Source organism: Aedes albopictus, chromosome 2 (assembly GCF_035046485.1).
Source record: "Aedes albopictus strain Foshan chromosome 2, AalbF5, whole genome shotgun sequence".
NCBI lineage: Eukaryota > Metazoa > Arthropoda > Insecta > Diptera > Culicidae > Aedes > Aedes albopictus.
In genome coordinates this window covers 146681953-146708359 of record NC_085137.1, presented here as the reverse complement: position 1 = coordinate 146708359, position 26407 = coordinate 146681953, and positions in this window count along the sequence as shown.

The following is a 26407-nucleotide window of genomic DNA, read 5'->3' as shown; positions in this document are numbered from 1 at the left end:
AATGTTATGATTCATGTTCGAATGGTGTGACGACCTTGGGACATGAATATCACATATTCACCATCGATGTTTACCATTTTCGTGAATGGTCATGCAGTGTGATCTCTTTCAGTAGTGCTGTAAAAACACCTTCTTTCGCCTCATTCAGCTACCCATTACTGCCATCCTAAATTACAGTTTGATGCCACTCATTTCACATTAGTTGCGCCCTAAAGGCATGATTTGGAACGACATCGCTTCTCCGTGCCGAAACAGTAGTGGCGTAAATATGTTTAAGGTTTGATTAATTGCACTACACACGCACCCAACATATCGTTTTGGGCCGTGTTTCGGGAGGAACAAAAACTGCTGAGCAAAATGTTCCACAAACCACCAAACACGAAATGCGGTACAACAGTCTGCATGTGTATCTACATGAAGCAGCATTTTCGTAAATCAACGTCTTGGCGAAACTCCAAACTTTGCCAACTAAACCCCCTGTGAGAATGTGGCAAGTAACAAATGCACAATAGACAAAACGACCAGCCGGTGGTGGTGGCAGTGGGGCTGAAACCCGATTTTCGGAGAACTATACAATTTGTCCATACACAATCAAACCCACTTCACAATGCAGCAGTCAGCGACTAGCCTAGCCCGGCCGGGGTTTGAAGAGGGCCCTCGTTCCTCTCGGCTTGCAATAATGATGTGTGGTCATCTTTGGGCTAATTGTCCGGGTGGAAAGATATACCCATAGGCTATGCTCGTTTCTCACTTCTGGCATCAATCGGCTAGTAAAACGGTTTGGCGGCAGCATGTTTCACGCGCGCGCGGGAGGTGTTTCGAAATGTAGGTAGGCCTATGCAGACAGCCAGAAGATGATGAAGGTGGTTTGCAAAAATTGACCGGCTTCAAGAAGGTGTCTCATAATGACGGTGCAAAATTTGTATGCGCCAAATTTGGTTTTCCTTTTGGTTCTTTTGCTATAGCGCAGCGATGGCCAAAATTGCTTGAGAAAAGGTTAATTTGTATTGTGCGTACGCATGAAGCAAATGCATCAAAGAGGCAAAGTTTTTTTTTTTTGAGATTCAAATCAAAACAAAAAAAGACGAACCTAATTCCTGACATTATGCAAAGCTATCATCGGGAGGGGAATTTTGTTTATTGTTGGAGGTTACTAGCACTGATTTACTTGTTTCATAAGTTGCTTCTAAGCAGCCTTATGAAATAACAAAATCTTCAATTGGTCCCGTTGTAAAACAATCATCCTATCAACATACACGTTTTGGCTTCGTGGTCGTGCGGCTAAGGTCACCAAGCGTTTAGTCGCATCGTGCTAAGGAGCGCGCAGCTGTCAGGAAAAGTTTTCGGCTGTGCCACTGGGCGTTGCATGCTAGTCCGTTGTCTAGTGTCGTGCTTCCTTCAAAGAGCAAATAGCTCACTGGAAGCATTAAACGTGTCTGTGTCTTTTTTAAAAGTGACTGAGGGGAAAGAGTTAAGGTGAAGATAGATTAAAAAAAAAGGTTGTCCCAGCGAATGGTCGCGTTTGTCAGAATTCCAGAGGCTTGTCAACACTCAGTCTGCGTCCAAGTACGTGGCTTCAAGACATTATGTGTAGCGTTAGTATCGTCGGTGTATGTGTGTGCCTTGTTTGCATCACAATTTTAAGTAATCCGTTTTCCAGAAGCTGTTCATGGTTCAACGTCGAACAGTTGTAAAAAAAAAACTAAGCATGTGCTTTAACTGTACATATGAGAGAGGGCCACGGTTGCTTAGCGTGTTCCAAGATCAAGCCTTTAGAAAATTCAAGTATGTGCCAATCTCAAATTTTATGCCGCCGTCTTTCACCGATTGCAAGAGAGTTCGTGAGGTAATATCAGGCTGGATTCATGGTAGAACGCGATACAACGGATCAGATGTTCGCCACCCAGCATGTGTTGCAGAAATGCCGCGAATACAACGTGCTCACACATCATTTGTTTATCGATTTCAAATCGGCGTATGATACAATTGATCGAGAACAGCTATGGGGTGTGAAGAATTAGCTTAAGTTAAAATTCACGAATAAAAAAAAAATTAAAAAAGAAAACAGCTATGGCAGATTATGCACGAATACGGATTCCCTTATAAACTGATATGGGGCTGTTCATAAATCACGTAGACCAAAATTGGGCCATCTCAGAACATACTAGAAATTTCTGCAGAGATTGATCCAGCAAATTCTGCTAGGATTTATTTGGAAATTCTTACTACGATTCTTCTCTGAATTCTTCTAAGGATTCCTCTAAAAAATTATATTAGGATTGCTTCAGGAATTTCTGGTGGAATTATTCAAGCAATCTTCCTGGGATTCTTTCAGAAGTTCCTCCGGTGATTCTTCCAGGAATTCCTTCACAGATACCCTTCAGAGATTCGTCCAGAATTTTCTTATGGAATTCCTCCAGGCACTTATATTGCCCTTTAACAGGAAATTGTGGCAAGGGTTCTCAAGCAACTCCTTCTTCCAGCAATTTATCTTCTCCTATAAAAATTCTCACTGTGGTACCTCCTGGAATTCTATTAGCAAAGTTCTTCCGGAAGATCTCCCTGAGATTTTTCCATAAAATTCCTTCATTGATTCTTCCATACATTTCTTTAAGGATATTTCCAGGACTTTCTACAAAGGTTCTTGTAGAAATTCTACAGGGGATTTCCCCAAGAACTTCTATTGACCTTCTTCCAATAATTAAAGCTGGAATTCTTCAAGCAATTCCCATTAGGACGCCTTCAGAAATACTTCTAGGGATTTCCCCTGGCATACTTACTTGCTGTAATACTTTCGGCGAATCTTTCTGAGATTCCTCCAGAAATACCTCCTGCGATTCTATCAGGGATACTTCTACCGTTTCTTTCAAGGAGAACTGTAGGTATTCCTCCAGGAATTTGTTAGAGGAACTTCTCTTAAGATACCCCTGGCATTGCTGATTCTAGGGTTTCTCTAGACTAGAAATTACTTCTATGATAGCTCCCGGAGTTCTAGGAAGTCCTATAGATTTTCTAGCTGTGACTGCTCAAGCAATTCATGCGGTTCTTCCAGCTATTCTTTCTCCAGAAGTTCTAACTATGGTACTTCAGAAATTATGCTACGGATTCTTCTAGAGCTTTCTCCTGGCATTTTTGCTGAGACCTTTCCAGGCAATATTCCTGGAATTTTTGCAAAAATTCCTTTGGTTGCTCCACCAGGGATTTCTCCAAGGACTAATTCAGGAATTTCACCAGAGATTTTACCCAAAGATTCCTCCAGAAAATCATCATAGAATTCCTGCAGAACCTCTTTTTGGTCTTTCTCCAAGAATACCTTAAACAATTCCTCCTGTGATTCTTCCAGCAATTCCTCCAGAAATTCTTATTATGATACGTCCAAAAAATCTTTCTTTGTGATTTATATACGAATTTATTCTAGCATTATGACTGGAATTCTTCTCGAGATTTTTTCAGAAAATTCTCATGCGATTCCTTCAGGGATCGGATTTCAGCTGAGGTTTCTAAGAATGCCTCCTGAGATTTTTCCTGTGATTTCTTCAGAAACTCTCCGGTGATTCCTCCAGGATTTTTTGTCCAAGATATTTTGTCCACGGATTCTCTCATAAATTTCCCATGGGATTCCTACAGGAACTCCTCTTGGCCTTCATCCAGGAATTTCAGCTGGATTTCTCAAGCTATGGGGCTGTTCATAAATCACGTAGACCAAAATTTGACCATATCAGACCCCAACCCCCCTCCCTCCTCGTAAACTTTTGTCCATACAAAAACTTTGAAATTTGTATGGAGCGTAGACTTTGGTCGGACCCCCCTGCCCCTAAAAAGTCTACGTGGTTTATGAACGGCCCCTATTCCTGTTGTGGTTCTTCCAGAAATTCCTCCTAAAACTCCTCCAGTCAATCTTACTGTAATACCTTCCAGAATTCTTCAAAGGATTCTTCTAAGAATTTCTCCAGAGATTCCTTCAAAAACTTGCTGGGATCTCTTGGGAGTCTTGCAGAAGTACCTTCAGTGTGTCCTCCTGGAAATCCTAAAAAACAATTGGGATTTCTCCAAATATTTCTAGTTGGACTTCGCCAGGAACACCTCATGACTTTCATCCAGGAACTCCTCCTAGGATTCCAGAAGCGATTCCTGCTGCTTCTAATGTTTCAGGAATGCCTCCTAGGTCTCCTCCAGAAATTTTTACTGTGATACCTGCAGGAATCCCTCTAGAGATTTCTCCTGGAGTTCTTGCCGGGATTCTTCTAGGTAGTTTTCCTAGGATACTTCCATAAATGCCTTTGATTCATCCAGGGATTTTTCTAAAGACTCATTCAGGAATTCATGAATTACTCTTGAAATTAATCATGGTATTACACCTAGAACACCTCTTGGCCTTCTTCTAGCTGAAGGAATCCCAATAGAAATTTCTAGAGAAATCCCTAAACGAATTTCGGGAATAGTTGGAATTTCCAGAGTAATCCTAGGAGGTATTACTAGAAAAATATCTAGTGAAATCCTATAGGAATGTACGGGAAAAACTTGTAACTAATTAGAAGGCATAGACTGTTGCTATTTGACTAAATGAGAGATGAGTTTGTGGAAAAAAATCGCGTTCTCTTGGGATTCGTGAACACACAGCTCCGTATTTGCTAAACCGCAGTATGGAATTTCTATGAGGGTTCCTTGGACATGGTTGTTTTTTTTGAAAATTTCTACGGTAGTTTCATTGACACCCAACAAACATTTTAGCTTTATAGGATGAAACAACCCACTCTTAACCCGGGAGCGGTCGCGTCGTGTACTGAGTACACGCACCATGAAAAACGCATGCTTGTGATACACGGCGTGAACACAGTGCCGTTGCAAGTAGTCGAATACGCGAATGCTCGAGAGTTAAGCAAACTTTAGTTTAAGAAACTGATATTCAGCTAGTTACGTTTTTTGAGAATGCAATCAACAATTTCTTTGATTTTTTTTCATGTTTCAATAGCTATTCCTACGTAATTATTTCAGCAATTTCTTGTTCAGTTATTTTGCTAATTTCTCAGGCAATTTTATCGTGATAACTTTGGTAATTCCTTTTGATTTAATTGTATTTAAATTTATTGCTTCCGAACATTGTTGAACTCGAAATTCAAAAATTCTCAAATGAACTTGCTTAAAGAAAATCTTATGAAATTCACGAAAAATTTCCTGACAAATTCCCAAAGAAATTGCCGGAAAAAATCCATCAAAATTACCTTAGAGCTTTCAAAATAGTTGCCAAATTAATTTCCAAAGGAATTACCGAAGAAGTTTCTAAAGTAATAATATAAATATCAAGGATTTCTAAAGGATTTGCTGATAAAATTCCCAAATAAATATTCAATGCAAGCAAAATCGGAAATGCCGAAGGTGTTCCAAAATGATCTGCTGCATATTATTATTATTGAAGAAATCTAGAAGATATTGTCTAAAGAATTTTTATTTAAATTATCGAAGTGATATATAAAAGAACTTCCGAAGGAGTTTTCGAAGGCATTGGTGAAGAAAAACCTAATACCATAAATAATGGAAGTCCAAAAAATCAACGAAAATCCGAAAAAAAGTAGAATGACTTGCTGAAAATATTTTCAAAAAAAAATGTGTGGAATTTCCCAGAGTTAATGTCAAATGAATTCACAAAGGCTTCACTAAAAGAATTCCCAAAAAAATTGCCTGAAGAGTAATTGGAGAAATTCAAAAAGCACATATCAATAGAATTGCCGACATTAACAAAACATCACTTGAAAGACTACTAAAAATTTGGCAAAAGAACTCCCGAGATAAAATTTCAAAGGATTTGCCAAAGAAAAACATGTCAAATAAACTCCTAGTGGAATTGCCGAAGAAAATTCCAAAGTAATTTCCAATGAAATTCTCTAAGGATGCGTAAAAGGTGTTTAGTATCAAATTCCAGACACAATACCAAATAAATTATTAAAGGAATGGCCGAAGAAATTTGCCAAATTCAAAGGAATTACCGAGAGATTTCTGAAAGAAGTCCCAATTAAAATAAATTGTAAAACATTTTCCAAATAAATTACCGGGAATATTCCCTGAGAAATTACCGAATGGATATTTTAAAGTTTAAGAGATTTACACTTCTAATAACTGCTCTGAAAATGTATTCTTATTCTTAATCAATGTATTCAATCCACAAACAAAGGGGTTCCGCGACGTAGTATATCATTGTACTAATAAATTGAGGTTGGATCGGTATTTCTTTTCACAAAAAAAAGCAAAACAACCTGGAAGCCACTGAAACTGGCACCCCCCAGGCACCCCCAAGGAAAAAATTCTAGATACGTCTATGGATTCCATGTCTATTTGCATTTGAAGTAGAATCAAGAGCAATCAGCGTCCCAAGGAACTGAAACCGACTCTCTTAGATCCGGATCCAGTGGTGGAGGATTCTCCATGGGTTCCACATGACGAATTGTAGCCAAAAAGTTAACAAGCACAAACGACAAATTATAACCAAAACGAAAATAAAATCTACAATCCAAATCCAAAACAAACTTTCAAATTTGCAGTCAATAAATCAAATAGTAGCTGATTGGTATCACACATTTTGCAAACAACCAAATGAACTTGATTAGTCACTTTACCATACTGTCACACTTAGCGCTTATGCTGGTGTTGTATAATCTTTTCGGCAACGAACCTTTCAAGCTGAGATCAATCAGCAGCATGTAAGCATTAGTAAAAAAAATCAATCGTTGACAAACTGTTTGCCCAGCAAGAGTGAACGGTCGGTCATCCGAACAAGCTTTTGCATTTATTTCGATTTTTACGACAACTCAGCAAATCTGTCCGTAGTTTATCGCAAACCCATTGCGCAAGCTTTGTCGAACTGGTCGGTCGGTGGACGACGTCGTTACTACTATCAACCCAGGTCATAAACTTGCATAACACCTCTGACCGAAGAGTGTAAAATCGAAAACACTTCGCAAAAACAATGAATGACATCCCTAAATAAGGTTAACGGTGGTCGTACTACAAGCCATTACCGTTATCATTATAATCCAATGACCGTCAATATTCGCGCGAGCGCGCTTCTCGAATGCTACAACGCCTTAGGCAGGCAGGCTTACTGTCATCATTCCCGCACGTGAAAGTGCGCATCAAGCAAAATGCATTGCCACTGACTGCCCACTCGACTCGATGGAATATGTGTAGTGCCCCTGCGCTTGCATGCAAGGTACCGAGGACGAATACCAAATGTAAATGTCATTGCACCATAATTGGCCTACATCTTCGAGGCTTGGCTAATTTGCCTCATATGGACTGCAAATGCATCACGCTCGATTGAAATTCATGCCATGTGGTTCTTTCGATTCACTATTTTAGCTAAAAATCCAACCTCACGCACCAAATAGTGCCACGGAGAGATAGTTGAGCTTCACGGTTACGGGGAACGCGCGCTGCGGTGACATCGCCATCGCCGTGGTTGGGACCATTGCTAGTCGCCACCGCGACCGCGCACTTTTGGGAATGTAAAAACTTGTCGCGCATTTTACAACTCGGTCGGCCAGCTAGAGGTTAGTTCTCCTCACTACTATGCATATGGTGAGTGTGATTGCAATGCTATGCCGCCGCCGCCGCCCCTTATGATTACTGGGGTGAAGCATGGTGAATGCAGTAATGAGAACCATTAAACAGCCACCGAGTATTCAAATAATTGCCTATCAATTACGAAAAATCGTGCACCCCGTTCTGTTACCTCATCGCGAATAAGGGTGGGATTCATATTGCTCTTTGATTCTCAATGATTATGCACCTGTTTAGGGAATCAATTGCACAGTACCTTCGAGACATACTAAAATTCGAAACCCTTTCCAAATCAGGGCAACATTTTTACATACACAGTAAATCATTTTGTAATATCCAGGCGCGTAATTTCTGACGATGTATTATTTTTCGAATGTAATATCACTTCGTTACATCGTTTTCCAACAATTACCAAACTCATTATGTACACCCTATCCTGGTTGGCACCGGAGAGTGTCAACAAATCTATTCCAGCAGATACCTAGAAGCAGCATTATGTTCATCATTATCTTCTAATTCGGTGAAATAGTATTAATTATTTATTATTTTGACAAAGTTGTTCTTTGTGATAATATACACATCCTGCTGCTTTGTCTTCTTGCTTGAGTAACGCTTCAAGTGGAATAGCGCCTGCTCAACGGAGATATCTCAAAGCCGATTTCATGGTGGAGTTTATGAAAAAACCCTGAAGAAATAACGGTTGAAGTTTTAAAGAAATTCCTGGATGGATCCTAGGATTTCTGCAGAATTTATTGTTGCAGAGAATCCTACAAAAATCCTGCTCAAGGGCGTAGCCAGCTTTTCGGCCAGGGGGGCAAGCATCCTTAGCAATTTTTTACCTACTAGCTTTTATAACTAAACGCAACACGATGAAATTGAAAAGGATAAACCATAGTCAAAGTCAAAGTCAAAGGATATATGGGCCGAGGCGGTAAACGCACGGGTATTCAGCATAACCAGCAGGGTGACGGGTTCGATTCCCGGTCGGTCCAGGATCTTTTCGTAAAGGAAATATCCTTGACTTCCTTGGGCATAGAGTATCTTTTCGTGCCTGCCACACGATATACGCATGCAAAATGGTCATTAGCAGAGGAAGCTCTCAGTTAATAACTGTGGAAGTGCTCATAGAACACTAAGCTGAGAAGCAGGCTTTGTCCCAATGAGGACGTAACGCCAAGAAGAGAGAAAGAGACGATGAAATTGAATATAATAACAATATATTCTTAAAGCATTATTTAATCCTTCAGCCATTTGTTCAATACGAAAAAAGCTCACCTGTTCTACACAAATCAACGTGATGCTGATAGTGGTGACCAATTTCTGAAACATTAAGGATTTAATTTACTCGTGCATTATTTTGCTCCGTTTTTTATGTTGTAAATGTCTACAAAACAATCATAAGAAATTATAGCTGAAATCTTTTGGAAATTACGAGCTTTGAGGACTAACCTAGAATTTTCCGGTTCCTTAATGCATCCCTTTTAAATTATCTTCCAATACTTTTCGCTGGTGGAATTTCTCCTGAATGAATTCCTGGTGCAATTCCTACAGGAATGCCTGGAAGAAGCCCTGTAGAGTCCCTAGAGGAATTTCTAGAGGTATTTCCGGAAGAATCCCAGGAAGATTTTTTAAAAGTCTCCTGCATAAATTATGGGAGGAATACCTAGAGAAATTTCTGAAGAGATCTAATGAGGAAATCCTAGAAGAAATCCAAGATGATTTTTTTGGGAGATTCCTTGGAAGAATTCTTGGAGAAATCCCTGAAGGAATTCCTGGGAAAATCTCTAGCGAGAATGCTGGAGATACTTTTTAACAAATTCCGGGCGTAATTCCTGGAGGAATTCTTGGATAAGACCCAGCCGGAATTCCTGGAGAAATTTCTTGGGTGAATTCTTGGAGCAACTTTTGGAAAAATTCTTAGGAAATCTCCAAAGGAATTGTGGGAGGAATTGCTGTGGAAATTTCTAAAAAAAATCCTTTGAGGATTTCCTGGAAGAACCCGTGGAGGAATTTCTGGAGGATTCCCTGAAGGCATCTCTGGGAATATCCATGGAGATATTCGTGGAGGAATCCTTGGATAAATGTCTGAAGCAATCCCTGAATTCCTGAAAGTATTTCTGAAGAATTTCGTGGAAGAATCTCTGCAGAAACACGTAGAGGATTTCCTGGAGAAATTCCTGCAGGAATTGCTGACATAATTTCCGAAGAATGTCCAGGAGCAGTTCCTGGAGGAATTCCTGAAGAAATTCCTGGGATATTTCTGAAGAAGTTCCTGGATAAAATCCTGGAGGAATGTCTGGAGGAATTCCTTGAAGTATTCCTGTGGGAATTGCTTGAGAAATCTCAAGAGGAATTCATGAAAGAATTACTGGGTGGATTTCTAGAGGAATCTCCAGAGGGATTCTATGAAATTTCTATTTCTATTATTTTTCTAATTCTGAAAAAAAATCCATTGAGAAGTTCTCGAATCAATTCCTGAAAGAATCCCTGGGGGAATCCTTAAAGAAATTTGTGGAGAAATCCCTGCTGGAATTTCTGGAGGAATTCCTTGAGAAATCCCTGAAAAATTCCTGAAAGTATTCCAGGAGAATTTCCTGAAAGAATTTCTTAAGGTATTCCTAAAGGATTTCCTGAATGGAATTTCTGGAGAATTTCCTAGAGGAATCTTCAAAGAATTTTCCGGAAGAATCCCTGAGCAAATCCCTGGAGAAATTCGTGGAGAAATTTCTAGAGAAATCCCTGAAGCTATTCCTGATGGAACCTCAGGAGAAATTCCTGGAGGAATCCTTAGAGAAATTGCAAACATAATTTCTGAATGATGTCCAGGTACAATTCCTGGAAAAATATTTGGTGGAATTCCTGAAAAAAAATCCTGGAAGAGTTCCTTGATAAAATCCCGGAGGAATGCCTGGAGCAATACCTGAAGGTTTTCCTTAAGGAATTGCTGGAGGAGTCTTTGAGGGGATTTCTTCAGGAATCTCTGGAGGAATTATTACAATAATTACTGGATAAATTTCTGGGGGAATCTCTAGAGGAATCTTGGGAGAAATATCTGAAAAAAATCCCCTGAAAAATTCCTGGAAGAATTTCTAGAGAAATTTCAGGAGGAATTCGTTGAGAAATCCCTGGAAAAATCCCTAAAGAAGTAACTGCAAGAATTTTTAGCAGAATTCCTGGAAGAACCCTTGCAGCAATTCCTGGAGAAATCTCTAGAGAAATTCTCGAAAAAATTACTAGACGAATTTCTAAAGAAATCTCCTGAAGAATTTCCTGAAAAATTCCTGCAAGTATTCCTGGAGATTTTCCTACAAGAATTTCTAAAGAAATCCCTGGAGGATTTCCTGGAGAAATCCTTACGGGAACTTCTGGAGGATTTCCTGAAGGAATCTTCGAAGGATATCCTGGAAGAATCCCTGGGGAAATTCTTGTAAAAATTCGTGACGAAATCCCTGGAGAAATCCCTGTCGCAATTCATGAAGGAATCTCAGGAGAAATTCCAGGAAAAATGTCTGGACCTGGAGGTATCCCTGAAAAATTCCTGGAGAATTTCCTGAAAGAATTTCTGAAAAAATCCCCAAAAAATTTTCTGGAAAAAAAATCCTGGAGGAAATGCATTAGCAATTCCTGCATCAATTCCTAGAAAAATTCCTAAAGAAATTCTCGGAGTAATTCCTGGAGAATATCCTGAAGGAATTCCAGGAGAAATTCATGGATGATATCTTGGAGAAATGTCTGGAGGAAATCCTGACGGTTTTCCTTTCGGGAATTGCTGGAGGAATTCTTGCAACAATTACTGGATAAATTTCTGGGGAAATCTTAGATCTAAGGGTTAGAGAAACCTGGAGGAATTCCTCGCGGAGATCCTGGAGAAATTTCTAGATGATATCCTCGAGGAATGCCTGCATGAATTTCGGGAGGAATCCCAGGAAGAATTCCTGCAGCAATCCCAGGAGTCCCTGAAGCCATTCCTAGTAAAATATCTGGTGGAATTCTTGGAGGAATCGCTGAAAAAACCTAGACAAATCTCTGCAAGAATCCAAGGAGGATTCCTTGGAAAATTTATTGGAAGAATGCCTTGGAGAATTTATGATGGAAATATTGGAGGATTCCCTGAAGTAATTCCTGGAGAAATCTTGAGAGGAATTCCTGTAGGATTCACTAATAAATATCTACGGAGGAATCCCTTGAAGAATTCCTGGATCAATTTCTGTAGGAAATTCTTGGGAAAAACCCCGGAAGCAATTACTGAAGGAATCTCTGGGGGAATGTCTGGAGGAATTCATGAAGGAATACATGGAGGAAATCCTGGAGGATTCCTTGGAGGAGTCTCTGAGGAATGAGGAACGCCTGTATGAATTTCTGAAGGAATCTCCAGAGGAACTCCTAGAGAAATCTCTAGTGGAATTTCTGGCGAAATTTCTGGAGGAATCTCTAAATGAATTCCTGGAGGATTTTTTAGAGAAATCCCCGCAGGAATTCCCAGAATTCCCTGGAAAAAATCCTGGAGGAATTCCAGGAAAAAAAATCGTGAATTATCCACGATTTAATCAAGGAATTTGTAGAAGAATAATAATTCCAGGAATAATTCCTGAAGAAATCGCAGATGAAATTTTATGGAGAAATTCTGGAGGAATCCTTAGAAGAGTTCCTGAAGAAATACCAGATGGAACCCCAGAAGCAGTTTCAAGAACAATGCCTAAGAGAATCTCTTAACAGTTCTGGAAGTACTGAATCCATTCCAGGAGAAAATCCTTACTTACAGAATACAAATCCTGAAGAAATCCTAAGAAGAGTTCCTGGGAGAATCTTTGGATGAATTTTTAAAATAAGTTGTTCCAGAAAGAATCACAGAAGCAATTCTCGAGTTAAACCCTGTAATTCTTGGCACAATCCCTAAACGATGTCCTAGAGGAATGCCTGTAGGGATTAACGGAAGACTCTATAGAAACACTCCTGGAGGAATCTCCAGAGGCATTTCTGAAGGAATCTCTAGATGAATTTTAAGGGGAAACCCTGTAGTAATTCCCAGAGGAATCCCTGAAATAATTCCTGGAGAAATCTCTGAAGAAATTCATGGAAGAATCCCTTGAGAAATTCCTGGAGGAATTCCAGTAAGAATTCCTGAAGAAATTGCAGGTGGAATCCTTAGAGAAATCCTGAAGGAATTCTACGAAGAATTCATGAAGGAACTTCTTGAGGAATCTCTGTAGAAGTTCCTAAATCACGGAAGCAATCCAATGAGGAATTCCTCAGGAAATCCCAGGAAAGCTTTCTCAACAAATTCCTGGAAGAATTTCTGTAGGAAAAAAATATGAAAGAATCCATGTCTACAATAATTTTTGGAGGAACTCCTGGATTTTCCTGTAAGGGTTTCTGGAAGATATTGCTACTGAAATACTTCGAATTATCCCAGATTGAATTATTGGAGCAATCTCTAGTGGAATTCATAAGGGAATATATGGAGAAACAACCACAGAAATCTCCGAAAGAACACTTGTAGAAATACCTAAAAGAATTTCTGTTGACATTCCTTTGGAAATCCCTAAAGAAATTCTTGGAGGAATCCTTGAAAAAAGCACTGGAACAATCACTCTAACAATATCCCATGAGAAATTCCCGGAGGAAACTCATAGAAGAATTCTTGAAAAATTCTCTGGAGCAATCTATGAAGGAATCACCGAAGAAAGCTATGGAAAAAATCCTGGAGAAATTCGTCGATGCAGAAGTATCTGTAAAAAATGCTGAAGGAATCGTGGGAGAAATTCCTGAAGCATTTCTTGGAACAAACCCTGAAAAAATCACTATTGGAACCCTGTTCATGGAAGAATTCACGAATGAAAAAATCCTGGAGAAGTCCCTTGAGGAATTTTTGAAACAATCCCTGGAGAAGTTCTTGAATAAATGCCTCAAGGAATTTTTTAAGGTGTCCTCGATAAAAATCGTAAAGAAATCCCAGGTATTTAGCTCTCAGCATGACGTTTGTTTGAATTGAATACAAGTGAAAATTCGTGTATCAGTAGCACATAACTGCACTCTATAGGAGCAAAGTACTTCTTTTCTCTACCAGAATCAGTTCCGGCATATCTGGAAAATTTGACATGCTGTTTTTGTATTCCATGAATAAGCATCACAAAATTTAGCCATTCAACCAAGCTTATTATTTGGTATAATTCAATGATAAGATCGAAGTGGTTCTCTTGGAGAAATACCTTGCGAAATTTCCTGAGGTTCTCGTGTAAAAAAGTTTTGATAATTGTGGATGAAAATTTTAATTATTAGAATAGTTTATTTTTTAAGATATTTTTTCTGGAATTCTGAATTATCGATAATCTTTTAGCTGGCTACGCCCATCCTGCTGTGATTCCTCCAGATATATCTTTAAACTTTCCCACTGAAATAATACAAGAATATCTCCGAAAATTATAATTGTAATCGTTTTTGATTGACGTATAAAAAAGTTATGAACATTTGAATGAAAAATTATGTTGACCAAAAAATTGCTGTACGGACAATTGTTTGATAAAATGTACTTTATGGAGCTTATAATCGTTCGTTGCGAAAATTTCCTTGACCAAACAGGGATCGAACTCAGACACCCAGGTATATGTACCATTTCTTGGCCTAGTTTGCAAGCCGCCTTGACAATATTGACCATAACTCATGAATTAATAGCACTAGAAATAATATGTTGACCCTATTACACACTCTAGGCAATGCATGTTCCACCAATTGGAAGCACACTAACGTAAATATTCAAAAATTTACTTAACCCTTTATAAGGCAGTGGCAACTATATTGCCACCTTATACACATATTTTTTTTCTGTTCGTTTAGAAAATTTTTGCAACTTCTGTTTTAACTGATGGATACATAAGGCCTTTGTGAACACTCATGATTTTTTTGAGCCATAACAAATATGAATGGGCATTTTTAGAACAAAATGTCTCTCCAAAAACTGCCATTTTTGAGTGCATGAAGGTTTATAAGCTCGTAATTCTGTTATGGTGAGCGAATTGAAATTCGAAAGATGGGCAATGAAAGGCCTATGTTCCTTTTACAGGTATGTTCCGTTTTTATCAACACGGTCCGCGATTTTCAGTTGATAAAAACGGAATGGTGATAAAAATGGAATGATTTTCTTTGACAAAATATTTTGCAACATTTTAATATGAATTAAATTAATTTTACTGTAGAACACATTCCAAAAATAAAAATATGCAGTTTACTGTGAAATTTAATTGTTTTTTGATATCTTTTAGCACATCTTGATTGCACAGCTCAAATTACAGTTTTCTGACTGTGGTGCTGACAAGAGGTTTTTTCTATATTTGTGACCACATTTTTGAAAATTTATTTTCGTTGAACGCAAGAAGGACACATATTACAGTTCCAGTATCCAGATCGACGTTTTAAAATATGACATATTTGCAGGAATGATCAATCTCCAGGAACGTAATTTCGATATTCTAACAAAATGGATATATTTACTTCCTTCCGGAAGGCATTTCTCCACGAGTTTCGTATTCACAGATTTCTATAAAAGTTTCGTCTAGAATACTTTCACGAAATCTCCAGGAATTTTTCTAAGCAATCACTTGGAACTTCTCCAGAATATTGGATTCCTCAAGAAGTTCCTCCAGAATTCTTCTAGGTTACCTTGTACCATGCCGCTTGTTTATCTTTTGGAATTCGATGAGAATTTTTAGAGAAAAGAGGTTCTGCTCCTTATGATTTCTTCAGAAATGCCTTCTCAGATCAACCTAGATGTCTCTCTTTAAATTTTGGGGATCACTTCAAATATTCCACCAGGAATTGGAATTTATTAAACTTCCTTATGCATTATGATGGAAACAGCTCGCGCTGACGTAGTGTACGGTTTAGGTCTAGAAGGGCCCTAATGCAAAAGGTGGGCTAAGAAAATCATTCTAGGATTTAACCTAGACATCCTGTTGAAATTCATCCAAAAGTTGCTTAGGAGATTCACCAAGATTCTACTTTTGAAATATAGGAGTTTCTCAGTTTCTTCAGAATTTCTTACGGGAATTCTTCCAAGATTACTTTCTGAAATCCCTCCAGAATTTTTTTCTGATATTTCTCCAGGGATTCCTCCAGAATTTCTTTCTGGGATTCCTTCAACATTTTTTCTAGAATTTCATCAGAAGTTCTTTCTTGGATTCTTTAAAGAGTTTCTTATGATATTTTCCCTGGAATGTCCTCCATCCAAAAATTTCTTTGTAGGATTCCTACAGGACTTTGTTTTTGAATTTATGCGTAGAAAGATCTATATCTACTGGAACTTTTATTATGGATTCTTTCATGAAATTTTCCAAGAGGATTCTATCTTTCATCTTTGTTATTTCCCCTTGATTACAAGATGAATTAGCCTTGGGCTGAAAATCTCTTTAATAATAATATAATAGCAATAATAATTCTCACCGATTTCTTACTGTTTTTCCTGGGAATCTCCCAAAAGTTTAGTCTAGTAATCTTCCAGGAATTCATTCCTCAAACCCTACAGAAGTTTCTTCAGGGAGCCATCCTGATGCTCTGTATAGAAATCTCCGATGAGTTATTCATGAAAATTCTCCAGAAGTTCCTAGTGGGAAACCTTGAGAAATTCCATCTAGGAATCCTGTATAAGTTCTTTCAGGAAATCATCCAATTGTTCCTCAAAGGAGTTCATGAGATTTCTTTAGGATTTTAAGGTATCCTTCAGAAGTTGCTGGAGAAATCCCCAGATCGTTTTCCAAGATCCTAGACTTCTGAAAAGCTTTACTCCAAATTCACCTAAAGCAACTTCTGAAATATTTCCTGACGATTTCTCAGAAAAAATCCATTAAGGAATCTGGAGGAATTCAAGGAAGAATCGCTAGTGGGCATTACTGAAGAAAACCAAGATTGTATTTTTAAAACAATCGAAAATAAAATCCCGGAAAAAATCTATAGGAATCTTCAGTTAGACTAGTGAATATAGCAGTTTTGGTCGAGAAAATTTGGACAGGGTATCAAGGATGACAAAAGAGATCTCTGCTAGAAATTTGAGCCCCGTCGGGAAGAAATAGCGACCAGGAGAGAAAAATTCTGCTCATTGCGTAATTTCAAGAAAATCGTGTAAAAGATTGCGTGAAATTAATTTCACTAAACAAAGTCTTAGATTGTAATGTAAAAATTCAGGCAATGACAGGCAAAGAAATCCCTAAACTGTTTAAGTTCTCGAAGAAAACTTGAAGAGGCAGACCAAGTTCCAGTTGTTACGTAGAGCCATAAAGAAGCAGTAGAAGCAGGATCTTCAGAAGGAAATTCTTGGAGAAATACCCAGATGGACATCTTGGAGTAATCCCCGGAAGGGACACCAGTTAAGGTGCCCTAACACAATAGGCTAATGAAATAAAAATAATGTTCGATTATCTAGGGTGATTTTTTTTTCCTATTGGCGGAAAATCGAGTCCGTCCTTTGATGGTTTTATATGGACGTACTGTCTATTATTAATATACCATGATTAGCTACTTATGTTACACTTGGAAAATAATTGAGCCATTTTACAAAACTACAAAATTGTTGTTTATGATATTGATATTCACATGTTACCTCCTGCCACTTCCTGTCAGGTTTTCATTAATTAAATTGGCTCGGTTAAATTTTTCTATTGGACTATTGGTTTTATTTTTCTCATGTTCAAATAAGAAGTTTTACTTTGCGAAAGAGAAAATATGAATAAACATTATTTACAGCTGAATTAGAAATATGCTGAAAGCCACTGTAACGTAAACGTCTTCTATGTCATCATTGGTGATTGCTTCAAATTGATTCATGGATACATTGCCTCAACATTAATGTTTAACTATAAATAACTAGTGTTTGAGGGAACAAATTTGACAAAATTTTTGGTGTTGACAAAAACGGAATGAAATGTTGACGAAATCGGATAGTGACAAAAACGGATAGTGATAAAAACGAATAGTGACAAAAACGGAACATAGGGTATGTGTGCCATCAGTAATCTCATGCTCCCATTTTCATCCTATCCGAAAACAAGCGATTACGGCACCGATTGACTCCGTTCTTTTTGTTTTCATGGGTGCTCACTTCTAACAAAAAATACAAAAATAAGAAATAAAACAAACAGCGCTTCAATCCTTTGTTTTTCGTGGGATGAAAATGGGAGCCACATGCTTAATAAGGGAACCAATACCCTACCTGTACTTGTGAACAAAATTTCAACTTGATTGCTTCATTACTTTTAGAAACTCAGCCTTTTGAAAAAATGTACTATAATAAATGGACATGTACTAAAATTGCCATATCGTCCAAAATAATTGACCAATCGAGTTCAAATCCACAAAAGTATCTCATGAATATTAGGACAATAACCTGTCAAAAAATTAGCATGATTGATTAACGCATCACAAAATAACAACATTTTAAAGTTTGTTGACAAAAAGTTCAAATTTAGACCATTTTTTTTTCATACAAAATCGACCATCGAATTTTTTTGAAAATAAAAACGTTTTGTTCATTACACCACATGTACATTATCTTACAATGTAGAACGAGTGGATTCCGTGCCTGGTTCTCTCGGCCTTATAAAGGGTTAATTAAGTTGAAAAGATTCGATGCGATGGTATGCAACGTTGGTCTATGGTACAAAAATTGGCCTATTAGTGGATACAACGTTGGCCTATTGCTTTCCATGCGCTAGAATCACTTATTATCTCATTTTTTTCAATATTTCTGCTGAAGTGTTATCTCTGTTTGTTCACCAATCTTACTTATAAATTACATTTTCGGAGCCAATTTTCAAAAAACTGAAAATAAATTACGTAAACTAAAGTTCTTTCTTAATTTATTAACGAAAACAACGCAACCCTATTATTGTGTTATATTTTTACAGTCATCGTACACAAAATCTTTCTTCCTGTTCGTTCTTCCTGGTTCTTACGCAAGCAATGTTGTTGACGTCACTTTATCGATTTTGTTGACGTCACTTTACTGATGGGCCAAGATTTGGGTACATAGTGAAAGAAATGTCCTCAATATTCGGCCCATATTCAATTTGTAAAATATTTATTATTCGTTGAAAATAAATAAACAAGTTCAAACTAGCGTCTTTGACCGTTGCATCAAATGTTCAGTTATTGAAAAGTCAGTTCGAAATGTTCCAGAATCATGCCATTTATGATCATGTGTATAGACTACCCACTAAGCCGAAGAATCATGGCGTCTACAAAAGCTAAACAAAGTGACATTTTCATTCAATTTAAATGCTCCAAAGTGCTAAAATTAAAACGAAATTTTACAGTTGTTTGCAGCATAGCTTTTCCGATATCCAGTTATGCGTTTTTGGTTAACGTTGAGATAGGCCGAATGAGGGGACTATGCCAACGAAGCATCCCGATACCCTATCCCTTTCGGGTGGAATCAGAATTGCTCAAAACTTTTCGAGTAGCCGACGATTTTCAGGTAAGAGCGATTATGTTGAATGCGGAATCAGAAGCGCGCGACTACCTACTTTCGTTGGTCGGTCGGGTTTCTCGGTAGGGTGATGGGGACACGTGTGTGGATTCCGGGATCAGAATCGCGCGATAATTTTCGTGGAAGGTCGGTTTTTATGGTTAAGTAAACGATCAATGCGCTGACGCGTTTAATATTGATCGGCCGTTGACATATGGTGCATTACCCTATAGGGTAACAGTAGGTCGGCCCCAGAGGCACGTTATGTGGGGTGGTCATCGCGACAAAATAAATCATAATCCCGAGACAACTTTGGGAACGCGGATACCACGGGTTTTAGTAACAACGGTTGTCGAACTAACATTCCTTCCCTTTCCCGATGACCGTAAGGACGTGGCGGGCGCCGTTATTGACTTTCTAATATTGAACTCTCGAATTGTGCACACTGAGAGTGCGTAGCTAGTCCGAAGCATCATTCATTGGATCTCTGTGCAACTTCAATTGTTCTGGTCAATCACGGAGTCGCAACTACGATGTATACGGTTATCTTTGCTGTGCTGATATATCCCTTTCGTGCCGAACCAACATAATTGTGCTGTTAAGCAATCGCAGTTCTGCATTTTTTTGTACTCTTTGTTTTATGCGATGTAAATTGTTTCAAAAATTGAGAGTGTGCTATAGAATTTCGTCCGGGTGCCAGTTCGCGCGCGTTTGCTTCGGTGGTTCGATTTTTTTCCTTTTCTATTTTGTATTCCGAAGTGAGCATTTCGACGGCGGTGAGTGTGCGGTGAACGCGTCGTGGTCGTGGATCGAGTCGGTTCCGAATTTTTTGCTTCCCGTCGCGCTAGTTCCCAATACACTTTTAGTTGATAATAAATATTTTCTTTCATTTTTTGCATTTACACAAAAGAGTGAAAAGTGTTAGTTCGGGCTCACCGGTCGAAAAAATCCGAGTGCCGGCAAGTGAGTCGCGTTCAGTGTATTTCAGTGTGGAATAGACTACAGGTTTCTGCTCCCTAGTGGAGTGGAGACGCGCGGTAGAATTTTCTTTTTGCGTCGAAAAGTGGTCGGTTGTTAACGGCGGTTTGTGTATATTGATCCATTGTCAAATCATATCACCAACCATAGGTGACTCCCGGACTGACAATGTACCTTAACTTACTAACAAAAAAAATCCTTCCTGAGACAAACGTGGAGATGCAGCGATTCGCGGTCTTTATAACAACGTTTGTCTTACTAACATTCCCTCCCATCCTCGATGACCGTAAGGACGTGGCCGGCGCCGTTATTGACCCTATTAAAGTTGAGAGCTCTCGACCTGTGTACATTGAGAATAGTAAGCTAGTCCTAAGCCCTATTCATTGGTTCCTTGTGCAATTTCGATTGTTCTGGTCAATCACGGAGTAGCAACTACGAATTGTGCGGTCATCTATGCTCATGCTTATGCTCATGTAAATTGTTTCTAAAATTGAGCCATTACATATACCGTAATCCGGGGCCAAATTGATCACTTTAAAACCACTTTTGCGGATAACATCAGTGCCTGTTCAAATATTGCCAAAAGAATTACTGTAAAGCCAGTACCCAGTGGATCTCCATGGAACCATGTGACAGAATTTTGTTCAACAAATTTAAACTTTAAGTTAAATAACTTCAAATATCAAAATATTAGAAATGCCACTTTGGGGCGAAATTGATCAGTACACAATTAAGCATCAGTTGGAAAGGAAAATTTCCTTAAGAATTCTCCGCTTAATTTTGCTCTTCTGAAACCGATACTTTAAATACAAAATTAAATTTTGAAATTTCCCCTTAAACGCCTAAAGGTAGGCAATTTCATTTGAAATAAGTGATTTCTATCACAAAAAATGATTATTTCTTCATAAAATGAACTTTTTATAACTATTTCATTTTCTAATTAGCTGCATTACATCTCTACCAAGGCTCCACAAAAATATTAAAACAGTGAATTCACGGGAAGTCCTATTAGCAATTGATTGTTTAGTAGCAATGATTTCAGCTAAATGAGAAATACATTGCAAATTCCTTCAAAAAATAAGGCAAAACTAACTTTTTTCTAAAAAAATAAAAGTCTACACTCATCTCTAGACATCTACGAATCAGATGACATAAAAAGTCTAAGATCATTACGACGCTTAAGAGTTCCTAGTATGGAATTACAATGTAGTACCCGAGTGATCAATTTGACCCCTGTTTACGGTACTTGAATACGTGCAAAAAAATTGTCTTTTTTGTTGAGAAATCTGAGAGTTTAGGATCGCTAAAGTTGAGCCATTTGTATGGAGATTTTGCTTTTGTGCGCTCTGTCCCGAAAGGGATACAACATGTTTATTATTGTTTTTGGATGATCCAAATGCTCACAGAACAACATCAGTAAAATAATAAATAAAAATTTTACGTTGATGCATTCATTATTTGTTAGGTGTATTCAAAACACAACATTTCAAACAAGACAAATAGCGGTATACCAATGAGGCTTTCCTCCTAGTCACGATTCTAGACAACTGCTTCGCATTTGTTATGTGGGTTTTAATATCTTCAAATTCTGCTACGCTCCTTTAGGTATATCATATTTTATCTCCAAGTCAGATCGAATTGAATGCCGCTTAGTGTTGAGTTCTCCGTTGAATTCAGAAGAAACCTTTCCCTCCAATCCGTTGCATAAGGTACCATGCTCCAAGGCTGGAAATTGAATCCTCTTCTTTGCCATTGAAGTTTCATCCCTTTCTAGTCAGCTAGAATTGCATAATGCATCATTGGTATGCATACCCACCCCAAAAAGAGCTGCAGCGCGGCAGAACGTCGTCGTCGTCGTCCTTCTGGTTTCCCAAGAAGTAGCGAGTATCTCGGTCTCTGGTGCACTGGGGAACCTACTTTTCCCATTGCATAACACACAAGGTAAGCGCCTGCCTGCCTACCCACTGCTGCTAACCACACACAGGGCGCTCAGCTTACTCACGACTCAGTCTGCGGCCGCACTGGATGCGATAACACAGCACGTTGGTTATGTTTTTTACAGGTTGGCGAAGCTGGTTGGGATAGCCAACGTGCCACCAGTAATCTACTGTGAACGATACCTTTCAATTCAAAGTCTTCTGGCTGAAAGTTGAACCCGGTTCAGTCTGTACCTAGCTAAGATTTGTAGTGGAGAAGAGAGCGACACACCGCCGCGCCATGTCTTCAGATGGATTGAAAGGTGAAAATCGTTACTTCTCTGGGTGGACTGAAGTTGTACTATAGCTACAATTGGCGCATCGGTTCTGTAAGAACGGTGTAGTAAGAAATTATAAAAATGATATATTTGCTTTATCTGAATTTCAAAAACTAAAATATCAATGTACAAATGTGTTTCACTATTATGCTCTGGGCAAACAGTATCTTCTTGGCTGCTGCAGTGGTAGTCATTTATGGACAAATTTGGTAGAGTACAAAGATGGCCGTCACAATAGCCACCATTCATTTTACTGGAATTTTCTCGAGCACAAATCTGTAGATGCAGCAAACAAATTGATCTGAAAATGCTACTCGTTGTTTGCTTACTCGCAGTGAGCACTGAATAGTATTTTCAGACCATATTATATGATGCATCTCCTGATTTGTGCTCGAAAAATTGCGAGGCATAATGCGATTTTTAGAAAGTGGACGCTGGTGACCTTCACCTAAACAAAAAAAAAACTCACGATCAGTAATTGTGAACGTGCTCTAAATAGGCTAAGCCGGCAAAGCGGAGAAACAGGTCCAGTTTCAGTGTTACGCGTGTTTTTGAAAAAAAAAAACGCGGATTTTTTATACGACGATTTTCGAAATGACGCGGTTTTTTTAGGACGGACCGCGTAAAAAACCACGTAAAAAACTTCAGTGTACAGCTGTAATCTCCCAGGGTCGTCGAATAAATTAGTTGTCTTATTTTTATAGCTCGGAGCTAGACAATAACTGTAAAGCCTGAGAGGAAGTTGCACGAATTTAATGTTCACCTAAATGGATGCACAACCTACTATGGCCTAAACTGAATCTTGTTTGTACCTAATGGATTTCATGGCTTCAGGGGAGTTTAAGGAGCACAAGAGCTTAGAATATGTGAAGGTGACTTAAAAAGGTCTTAAGCGGCTCTTAAGGGAATTTCAGGGGAATTTCAGGGGGATTTCAATGCCGTTTGCAGCTGTTTCAGGGGAATTCAATAGGTTTCAGGGGATTTCAAAAGGGTTCTCGGTTTCAGGAGCATTAAGAAAACTTTTAGGTAGGGTTTCAGAGGGGTAACAAACAGATTTTAAAACATAGCGTTTCAGGGGGTGTTAGGAGTTTTAAGAAAATTTATGGTATTTCTAGCGAGCTTCAAGGGGGGGTAGGTTTCAAAAGCACTTCAAGGCGTTTCAAAGCATTTCCAGGCATTTCAGTGGGTTTCGGGTGCACGCAGGGGGTTTTTGTTCTTTAACGTGAAATTTCTGGGATCTAAGGCGGATTTCAAGGCGTCCCAGAACGTTTCGGGGACTTCATTGGAGCTATTTAAATAATATGTTTTAGATAAGTTCCAGCAATTCTTAAAGGGGGAGGAGTTTAGTGGGGTTTCAAGGTATTTTAGAAGAATTCATTCAGTATCAGAGGGCTTCAAGAGTGCATGGAGGAAGCTTACGGGCGCCTTAGGGGATTTAGGGAGTTTTCAGTGGATTTTGATGGGCGGTTCAGAGAAATTAAGGAGTCTCAAGAAAACTTTCAACGCATTTCAAGGGTTCAAGAGGATTCAGATCAAATCTGTTTCTTAGGAAATTTGGGGTTATCAGGTGGAGTTTGAGGGTGTTTTCAGTCGTTTCAAGGGGTTTCAGGATGCTTCAGTGGAGCTTCATGAAGTTTCAGACGGTTTTCATGGGGAAATTGATAAAACATATTTGAATGAGCCATTGATCCTATGTGAGTAAGTAGCTGATCAGATATACTGCAATACATTACTAGTTACACATGTAGATTCGATTACCCATACTTAATGGAGTTCTTGGAGACACTAAACATTACACAGAGGCATTGGACACACCACTTGACTGAACATAATTGCGTAAGGGCTGGAAGAGATTGAACTTTGTTCTTAGAATCGAAGATTTGAAGATCACCTTGTCGATCCATTACCCTATACTCAAGGGATTTTTCGGAAACCTTCGGACAGTTCCATAAATTCTTATGACTCCTCCCACCAACTTAAACATTTTTTGAATTCCCTCTTCACCTTTCCCCCGGAACCTCCCAAATCCCCATCTTTCACTTCTCTGGATACCATTTAATTCCACTAAGGTAATGTCACCTTAATGGAGGTAACTAATTTATCTGAATGGATGTTATCCATTCGAAGGTTCCAGGGTTTTTTATAGGAAGCTTGATATTAATTGGTGAAACCAAAAAAAAATCTCACATAAAAATACTAGAAAATCTCCTCCTAGATAAAAATGTGTTAAAGATAATCTAATCATTAACGGTTTATTAATCTTAGCTAAATGTTTAAGCAAACCGATGAAATTCCACTAAGTAAATGTCATAACGATGAAATAGTTGTGTATCAATCAATTTTAATAGCAAGAATAAAACATGAGTACTCTACAATGTAGGAAAAAAACACTAGTGCAATTAACCCAGCAGACGGGCTCAATTACTCCATAGCGAAGTTTATCTTGTTCAGTTTAAGAGCCAGCCTGATTATCACCCGCTGCTGCCGGCTGCATTTAGGAGAAGAAATGGAACCTGCTCTCTGTGCGCTGCACAAACCAACCTGGGTACCTACCTCGATCTAGCGGGGTTGCGACGCGCGCGCAAACAAACAACATTCGGATTGCAACTCTGCGATATGCACAAATCTGATATTATGAAACGAACCTGAACGGCGGCGATGGCGCGACTGACTCTCGCATGATCGTTTTATTTTTATGTTCTTCATCATTCGTCCGCGACCGTACTAGATGGGCATACCACACTAAATGCTGCTACCTGAGATCCTAAATAAGGGTAATTCACCTTTTCTCTAGTTGAACTTTACTTGCAAATAACAATTTCCAGAACATGGGAAGATCCTTGGTCGCGATCCAAAGTGATCCTCAACCGGATACAGGCGAAGATTGACGTAACTCTCCGACGGCAGCAAGCAGGATTCCGTGCCGGAACATCCTGTGTGGACCATAGGCGCCATCCACAAATTACGTAACGCTCTAGGGGGAGGGGGGGAGTACGACCAAGCGTTACGGCCCTTACAAAAATTTTAGGACTTTTATACAAAAAAGCGTTACGGAGGGGGGAGGGGGGGTCAAAAAATGTCGATTTTAGCGTTACGTAATAAATGGATGCTGCCATATCCCTTTCGGGACGGAGCACAAAAAAGTGAAATTTCCATACAAATTGCTCAAATTTGGCTCCCTAGAACTCTTAGATGGGGTCTCCAGTTAGCCTAGTGGTTAAGGCTATGGATCGCAAATCCGGAGACGGCGGGTTCGATTCCCGTTCCGGTCGGGCAACTTTTCTCGACTCCCTGGACATAGTGTATCATTGTACTTGCCACACAATGTACAAATTCATGCAATGGCAGGCAAAGAAAGCCCTTCAATTAACCCATATCCGCCCAGCGTCCTATTTATAGGACAGATGCCCCGAACGCCCAGCGTCCTATAAATAGGACAGTCCTTTTGATGTGAATATCTCCAGAATTATGCAAAATTTAAGAATACTTTCTTCAGAGAAGATGTTCTCCACACCCATACCTTGCTCATAGTGGACAATATAGTTTGTGACTGGTCCACTAGGTGGCGTAAACGATGCTGCAAAGAATGCATATTGTCACGATCTGTGAGCATAATTTTCAATGCGAAAAAAATGTGTTTCCCTGGAATCTTGACAATTTACAGTTCATTTCTTCGGCAGAGTTGTTAATCAATACATACAGAAGTCGATGTATGTATGATTGTATGTTTATATCTTTGTATGTTTGTCTATTTTTATGTTTATATCAGGCTTGGCATTGGTCGCGATGTTCACAAGCAAGCTACGGTTCTACTCATACGATGCGTCGCCAACGAACATGATGTTAGTAACCATACATCGCGAACGCAAAGCGCAACGACGCAACCAAGAAGCCAAAGGTAACCATAACGATTTTTTTCGTTATTCAACCATCATCACCCTAGACCATCGGACAGATTGACCGTCATGACCGGTAGTGCAGATCTTGAAATTAAAGGTTTGATTTGCAAGTTGTTCGCTTGGTAATAACAATTTTCATTTAAATACCTTAAATTTCTATTGTAGATGAGTACTTGCAGTGACAACTGGTTGAGTTTTCTATTCGGAAACTTCATGGGAGTGGGGCTTGGAGTGGGGCATGCCTATAGCGGAATTGTATAAATTGAAGAT